We start from the raw sequence: 9,474 nt of genomic DNA on the forward strand, positions 1-9,474 counted from the left end.
ATTTAAAGTCAACAATTTACGAATATTGTTATTCCATCAGAAGATTGGATGAAGCTTCTGTTTTTTTTTGAAGTTCCATCTGCTGTCGCAATACATTCAAATTCTCACGGATGATAATGTAGTTTCATAATACACCAAGAAGTTCCTGAAATAAAGTAACATTCATCTCAATAATAACACTTCAAACAAACCGTAACTAAGGAAAATACATTCAATGATATCGAAATTTTGACAAATATCTATTACATTTCTGATTTGCAGAAGACCTCGATATCAATCTGTCGGCATTTATTTGAAAATGAAATAACTTTTTGGAAAACTGCAAAATTGCTCAAGAAATCAGAATTTACAACTATCGAAATGGAATATATTATAAGATGACAGACGAATTGTCCACAGAGATCACTGAGGAATGACACTTGAATGTCAAAATAAAACGCAACACCCCGTATACTCGGAGACCGCGAGGAGAATCGAAGGTTTGAAAGTTTTCCTGGGGCCTCGGGACGATTTCGAGCCCCCCCTCGAAATCTTGTCATTTTTGCTTTAGATGGTCCCGTTTTGGTTATGATTTTGTATATCTAACTACATCTTTTCTTAGCGGAACGGCTTCATAGATTTGAGAATTGTGTTTTAATTTTCGTGTTTGATATTGAAAAAGTAAAATCGTGAGAAATTTCATAATTTTTAGGTGAAATTTTTTGTGGCTGTAGAGTTGAAATAAAATTTTGTTCGATTTTTGAAAAAATTTCTTCACAGAAATTCTCAGAGAAATGAGTTGATTCAAAAAATGAAATTCAATTTCACAACCGAGGAAAACGTTGCAGGTTTTCCGCCATTTAGAGTTTTTTTTCGAGGTTCTTCACATTTTTTGAATTGAGCACTCAAAGATTCTCTGATTTGACCGAAAATTGTAACTTCAAATGCTAAACACAACTGACCACAATCAATAAAATATTGATCAGAAATGACGTTGCACACCCTGTATCTCGCTTATGCTTCGAGAACGAGGTATATTATGTCATGAGGCAAAAATGATTCACCCGGTGTCATCTACACGACGAACTGGGAATAGTAGGTGATCAGTTTGTTATAAAAGATAAGTAGTCAATTATTGAAAGGAAGAACAATAAGTTCAATTTGATATCGATTGAATTGAAGTCAATAAGGAGTTGGAGAAGACAATATATTGAGGATATTGACCAATACAATTAGTGAAGAGGCGGCCCTGACAGCTTATTATGCCTATGTTCAGTCCAAGCTCAGGTACGGAATGATTTTCTGGGGTAATTCTGTTGAGGCTGAGAGAATATTCATAATGCAGAAGAGATGCTTGAGAACTATCTTCAAAATGAAATACAATGAGAGCTGTAGAAATATATTTATTGGTAATAACTTGTTGACATTGTACAGTCTGTTTATTTATGAATGTGTTATGTATGTAAGCAACAACTTCAATGATTTTAAAGAATTACTGTTAAGTCATGAATACAATACCAGAGGAAAAAATTATCTCAGTAGAGAAAAAACAAATTTTAGTTATATACAAAGGAATGCTGTATATTTTATAATCACAGTATGGTATAAATTTCCTCAAAATTTTAAATGCATGCCTATTGCAATTCAAAGAAAAAGATTAAAAATGTTTTTGGTTAGTAAATGTTATTATAGTGTTAAGGATTTTTTAAGTGAAAGGGATTTTGTTTCATTATAGTTTTCATATGTATTGATGTGTATTGACGTGATCTACATCTGTTGATATTTGATCAAATAAAGGATATTATTATTATTATTATAAAGATCAAGATCATAGTATTGAAAGAATTTGGAATTGGAATATGGAATGAAAGTTTGGAATAGGAAAAGGAGTTTGGAATTGGAACTCGAAAGTATTATGGAATAGGATTTTAAGTTTGAAAGAAGAAAATATAGAACAGGACTAAATGGAAAAGAATATTCTGTAAATAAGTTTTCATTTGTTTTTGTATGAAGCTCATTTTAATAATTAGGAAATTATATTAAGTAGTTAAGTAGATGAGTTTGTTGTTTGTTTCAAAAAAAGAAAGAATAATTTTCTTTTCTCTGAACCCACTTGAGAATATTTCAAGTAGAGATTTGAATTTTTTTGGATCAATTCTAGAAAATTGTCAAAATTCTAATTAAAGAGATCAATAGCTCCATAACAATTGGCGCCCAAATGGGTCTAAAATACATTCAATTTTAACCCTATCAAATTCACATGAGATACTTCAAATTATATTCGAATTTTTTTTTATAATATAAACATAATAATAAAATGGCTCATCAAATGGCGACATCGAGAGAAGAAGTACCAATCAAAATCGATTATTCTCAGACAATGTTCAATAATTCAATTAGGCAGTACACCGATGAGTTGAAACTTGAAATTCGAGATCATTTAACACAAATCGAACAAAAACAAAAAAGTTAGAAGTTATTGATGGATGATATGATGATGGATCATCTGATCAATGTGGAGATCATGTATCTTGCGACATGATATACAGGGTCTTTCACGAGGAACCTCACCCATATTCATACGAGAAACTTCTGAACGTATTTTCATGAAATTCAGCACTTATAAGTATTTCACGATGCTGATGAAATCTAAAATATTTTCAAGGCATGACCACCTCCGGTTTTTCCGGAAATGACGTCAACTTCCGTTTTTCAAATGAGAACACCATTTTTTTATTGCAGAAATAGCTTCCTTAGAAAATTTCAAGTCATTTTGATGTAACATTTCTCAGTTTTGGTTGGAAAATTCTCTCTGAGCGGGAAAATTCGAAAAAAAATCGAAAATAGAGCTCCGCTGAAACAAGAATAACTTCGAGGTTTTTGGATGGAAAATTTTCATTTTTGGGATTTTCCAAAATGTAAGATTGATGTATCCACTTCAAAAATCGAAATCGCGATTCATGATATAGGGGGTGAAAAAATCGCTTTCGAAGTTAGGGATGACAAAATCGTGAAAAATCAAGTTTTTCAAATTAGAACCCCATTTTTTTATGGCAGATATTGAATCTAAGTTAAAAAATAATGTGAGTGTATGCATCACACCCTTGCCCTAAAATGGATATTTTCTGAGTTATTCACAAAAAACTGTTTTTCGTCTTGAATTTTCAGCTATTTCTTTTCCCTTCACGCCAAAAAGATGAAATTTTCAGGAACTGTTATTTGAACCATGCTGTCGATTTTTCACCCCTTCTTGAAACCGACTTCAAGTTACTATTAGGAGAACCATGGCAAACTCTCGCAGTTATAACTAGAGAAGATGCTCAAAGTTTTGACCGTTAATTTCTAGACATTTATTTATACGTCTCAGGAATGCTTCGTGCGTTGCTCTTCTTATTTCATCGGGAGGAAGAGATCTGCAAAAGTGTTTAAAAACCAAATTGAGTTTCAAAACTACGAATCTAAAAATCTAAACAAACCTGAACGCATTTCTGACTCGTTCTATGCAGTCCTCTTTATCAGTCAGGGGAGTTGAGTAGACAATATTTTTTATCCTACCCCAAACATAATAGTCTAAAGGAGTTAAATCGGGAGAACTTGGTGGCCAAAGATGTGGACCATTGTTCGCCAACCATCGATCTTCAAATAGCCTGTAGAGGATATTTGACACATTGAGTGAATTGTGTGGAGGCGCGCCATCTTGTTGATACCATAAGTCATTATGGTTCTGTACTAGCGGCTCAATTATTTGAGTCAATATGTCAGAATATCTATCTCCTAAGGGAGAACATTCTTTAAATAATGCAAACATGTGTAGTGTTCTATCTTACCAGTTAAAGTCCCATCATAAATGTGAACATCGAGAATTGCATTATTTTTGATGGCGCAAAAAACATTGAAACTCCAGGTCTCTTGAAAGTTCCATTGTCTGAAGTGGTGGTTGTTCTCTTCATCCCAATAATGACTGTTATGCCTAATGAAAGAACCATTCTTTGTGAATTTAGATTCATCTGTCCAAATTATACAGTCCAAAAAGTTTTCATTCTCTTGAAATCGAATCATCATAGCTTCGCAAAACTCTGTTCTCCTGACGAAATCAGTTTCCTTCAAATGCTGTACCCTATTGAATTTATATGGGTGCATTTTATGTTTTTTTAATATTTTCCAAACACTCGATTGAGATAATCCCAGATCAATCTCGGCATCTTTGAGAGAATTTTGAGGATTCACACGAAAATATGCAAGAACTGTAATTTCGTTGTTCTCATCTTCTACTACACTGTTTTCTCTGTGTATAGTTTTCTTAACGAAAGATCCGACATTTCTCAAGTTTGTCATGGTTCTGTTAATGGTATCTCTCGTTGGTCTGGGTCGGTCAGGAAACCTCTCAATGAACAGTCGAATCGTTCTATCTACAACTTTATTACATTCTCCATGAAGTAGAATGAGATTTAAATAATCTTCATCGGTAAAATTAGGCATAGTGATCGATTTTATAACTTAATACGAATTATCACCAAATTAATAGTAAACACAAAATGCTACTGAATAAAGAGGAATTTGGCAGATGTAATTAATGATATCTATCATTAAAAAAAAAAATGTAAAACATGGTAAGTTTTTGCATATGGTTCATTATCACTGGAGAGAAAACCGATGGCCGATTAGTTGAAATAAAGAGGTTTCCGATACAAATTCGAATCAAAATTCGCCATCTATTTAGGAACAACCTGTAACTTTTTTCTCTTGCATATTAGGGTTGTAAAATCTAACACATGGTTGAAGTAACAGTTCCTGAAAATTTCATCTTTTTGGCGTGAAGGGAAAAGAAATAGCTGAAAATTCAAGACGAAAAACAGTTTTTTGTGAATCACTCAGAAAATATCCACTTAGGGCAAGGGTGTGATGCATACACTTACATTATTTTTTAACGTAGATTCAATATCTGCCATAAAAAAATGGGGTTCTAATTTGAAAAAATTGATTTTTCACGATTTTGTCATCCCTAACTTTGAAAGCGATTTTTTCACCCCCTGTATCATGAATCGCGATTTCGATTTTTAAAGTGGATTTGATGTATCCACTTTAAAAGTCCCATAAATGAAAATTTTCCATCCAAAAACCTCGAAGTTATTCTTGTTTCAGCGGAGCTCTATTTTCAATTTTTTTTTCGAATTTTCCCGCTCAGAGAGAATTTTCCAAACAAAACTGAAAAATGTTACATCAAAATGACTTGAAATTTTCTAAGGAAGCTATTTCTGCAATAAAAAAATGGTGTTCTAATTTGAAAAACGGAAGTTGACGTCATTTCCGGAAAAACCGGAGGTGCTCATGCCTTGCAAATATTTTAGATTTCATCAACATCGTGAAATACTTATAAGTGCTGAATTTCATGAAAATACGTTCAGTAGTTCTCCGTATAAATATGGGTGAGGTTCCTCGTGAAAGACCCTGTATGTATAATGTGGTATTGTCATAGATTACTATTCATTTTTCATAATGAATATAATTTTTTTTTATTGAATAAGAGTAATTCATTCTCTGATATGAAAATGTTTTGAAATAAAAATAATAAACCTGTTACCTGAGTACTTCTGCATAAACTGGATAAACATAGCTGTAAATTGCGTTATTGTTTATATAGACTTACTTCAATAAATAGTGTGGAAAATCTTTTGGTCCTTCGAAATTCAAAAACCAGTACCTTACATTCCAATAAATTAATGTATGGACGTTCTACGTCTAATAGTTGCAATAGCATAAGAAAGCAAAACACAATGTAGAATTGATCATCAGTAATGTTATCATAAAATTTCATACTCATTGCTTTTTGCGATTGTTTTGATTAAATCAGTTCAAGTATTTATTGTTGTGATTATTCACGACCGCGACCTCGCATGTGTTCGTACAAATCGAACGTTTAAAGTGTGACACACATGTCAAAATATCATTGCGGTGATTTCATATCTAAGTGGTTACTGCAAAACCAAATTAGTTCTTGGTGTACTAACATAGAAAATGTATCTGGTTCTAGCATTCGGGCGAGGTACGAGAAAATCTAGCTTACTCAGCAACTCAACGCAGTCAATCCTACCACCCAGAAGACCATGAAGGAATTTGATGGCATGCAAACCTCGTCTGCATTCAAGGCTATTCAAATTGAATCTTGATAATAAAATACTATGATCGTATGCCATAGGTGGGTACAGTCGATCCTCACGAAATGAAAGCCATTTCAAAAACCATCTTTCTGCAGGCTCTAGATGGCGAGCATGACAGTTATAGATTGGGTGCCAAATATGACAACAACACTCGAGCTTACTTCTGACCAACGCGTTAAATTGGAGAATTATTGTTGACAAATTCTCAAAAAATCTCGCATTCCGCACAATGAAACCATATATCATACATGCCGATAAAATTAGTTGAGTTATATGTGGTATGAAAGAAAATCTTTTATCAAATACCAAACCCAGGTCCTTGATTTCAGTAAGGCGAGAGAGATTTATACCCCTAATGTTATAATTAAACAAATGAACTTCCTTCTTCCGCGTGTAAGACACTACGCTACATTTCGATACATTCAAATTAAATGTATTACTGTTATATCACCTATGTACAACATCCATATCTTCCTGCAAACTTAAACAGTCATCAGCAGATGAAATTTCCGCATAAATTTTAAAATCATCAACATAAGCTAACTTCAAGTTCTTTATTATCTGTAGAAGTTCATTAACAAAAAGAAGAAATAATAACGGTCCTAGGTTAGACCCCTGAGGCACTCCTGAAGTAACGTCAATATTTCTAGATCTACAATTTTCGATTTGAACAAACTGCCGATGATCATTCAAATAGGATTCAACAAGATCTTGTTGAATCCTATCCTATCCTATCCTACAGTTAATGCATTCGAAAAGCCAAAAAATTTTTTAATTTTCGCAGTAAGAATTTTATGATTGATCTTATCGAAAGCCTTTTGACAATCAGTGTATATAACATCAACTTCTCCAACCAAATCAAATCTTTTATATACGAATTGCGAAAATTTAATTAAGCTAGTTGAACATGACTTTTTTTTCATGAAACCATGCTGTTCCGCTGAAATACTATTTCTAACTATAGGATATATGGCGTCAAACAAAAGTATCTCAAATAATTTAGAGAAATTACACAATATAGATATAGGTCTATAATTACTTATGACGGAGGAGTCGTCCTTCTTGAGCACAGGAATGCTTTTTGCAGCTTTCCACCTGGTCGGAAATGTGTTTGTATTTAAAATCAAATTATAAATATGTTTGAGTGGGAACATCAAAACACCAATGCAGTCTTTCACAAAGAAACTAGGAATTAAATCTGGCCCGGCCGTCAGTTTGTTATTAAGTTTTCGCGCAGCCGATATAACCTCACTATCCGATACACTTTCAACTGAAATAAAATTCTGGTCACACATTTCCTCAATTCCATCACAATTAACACAGTCATCAGTTGCATATACCGACCCGAAAAAAACAGCGAATGCACCAACAACTTCAGTCGGACTGCTGTAAGATGTGTCGCCATCCTTCACCACACCAGGAATCCTCGTGCATCCCTTTCTGTCCTGAATAAAAGCCCAAAAACTTCTGCGATCATTACTTATTGAGCGTTCCGCCGACGATATGAAATTTCTGTAGAGTATTTTAGTTCTTGACTTAATAGTTGATCTGAGAGATCAGAATTGATTAAAATCATTGGCACTATTATAGCGTTTATACCTATGATGACAGCGCTCCTTTATGCGTTCTAGCTTGATAAGCTTTGACGTATACCAATGCGGAAATCTTCGGGTCCTCAACTTCTTGTAAGAAACAGTGGCAGTGAAAAGAATATTCATGACTGAATAAAGAGCGTCGCAAGGGTGAACAGCAGCCATCAGTTCAGACCAGTCCTGGGCACCTACCATCTCATACATTATCCTGAAGTCAGCTTTCTTGAAATTGAACTCTTTATCGAAATCATGAACTACAAAATTATAAGGATTAAGATATCGTACACCGAAGTATATTAGGAGAGGAGGATGGTATGGATCAACATTAACTAAACCGACTGCATTCTCTGGTGGTGACAAATATAAATTTGTTAGTACGAGATCCAGAATTCTACTGTTACAATTAACGATATTATTAAATTGCTCGAGTTCTAATATTTCAGAAAACATCAATGCTGTAATGGACCTATCATCCGCATTATGACCGCTGTTGTGCAAAGGAGCATTGAAGTCGCCAACAAACAATAATTTTCTATCCTGTATCAAATCCATAGAGCCAAGAGCATCAAAAACTGTCCATATATAATGTTGTTCACGTTAGGAGGAATATAAATCACAAAAACAAATACACATCGATCCCGTATACAACTTGCAGCCCACTATATCTATGGAAGGAGCCAAGCTACGTAACACCAATAGATCTAAAGTTTCAGAACGATACTGTGTACAAGCAGCACACCTCCTCCCGTTGAAGACTGACACAAAGCTAGATTCCTGTCACAGCAATATACACAATAATTATCGGTGAAAAGTTCTGAGTCATAAACACTCTATTGCAACCATGTTTCACTTAGGCAGATGATATCGTAATCGGAGGCTGAGATGGAACAGTAAAAATCATTAGTTTTAGAATTCAAACCCCCAACATTTTGATAGAAACAAGAGAGTTTATTATGCATGCAATCGGGTATCATCAGTTTGAAGGCTTGATCATAATAATAATAAATAGTAAAGTTTATTTACCAAAAAAATGTGTTACATAGATAACAAAAGAACAGTTGAGATGTAACTTGTGGGAACACCTCGAACGAATCTCATCTGCACACTCTCACCATCATTTCTTCTGCGCTCGAATTCAGCTTTTACTCTTTCAAAGTATTCATTCTTTATAGGAGTACAAAGTTGCTTGATTGTGGGTGATGAGAAATATACCATTAAACAACTGAAGAAAAAGAAGGGCACGAAGCTACCACCTTCAATAGTCGAGATGAGGACGTAATTATCAAGCTCTGAGGTAACAGAGGATCCTGAACCGACAACCGGCGCACCAAACAGCCCTGCCCCCACAGCGCGATACAAACAATTACAGAATGAGCAAGAACAACGAATGATGGAAGATTTGAAAACCAATAAGGAAATACTTTCGACTAACTAAGTGTTGGAAAAAACCAAAGACTGGGAGGAACTGAGTAGGACTAGATCGCAATCCTCGGGAAGTATCAAGAGGGAACAAAGGACTGGTAGCAGTGGAGGTGGATCGAAGAAGGTTGGCTGGACATCCGAGCCTAATTTAGGAGATTTGATTATCTGGTGATGGATGATTGTGATTGTGAGGAAATCGTTGGAGAGGAGACGGATGTGTTTGATGATTGTGAGAATGCTGCTAGGAAATTCAGAGAGGAGAGACTGTTGAATGTAATTCATTTTAATATGAGAAGTATACAGAAAAGCTTTGATGGTCTCAT

The sequence above is a fragment of the Harmonia axyridis genome, chromosome 2, assembly GCF_914767665.1.
Source record: "Harmonia axyridis chromosome 2, icHarAxyr1.1, whole genome shotgun sequence".
NCBI classification, from domain to species: domain Eukaryota; kingdom Metazoa; phylum Arthropoda; class Insecta; order Coleoptera; family Coccinellidae; genus Harmonia; species Harmonia axyridis.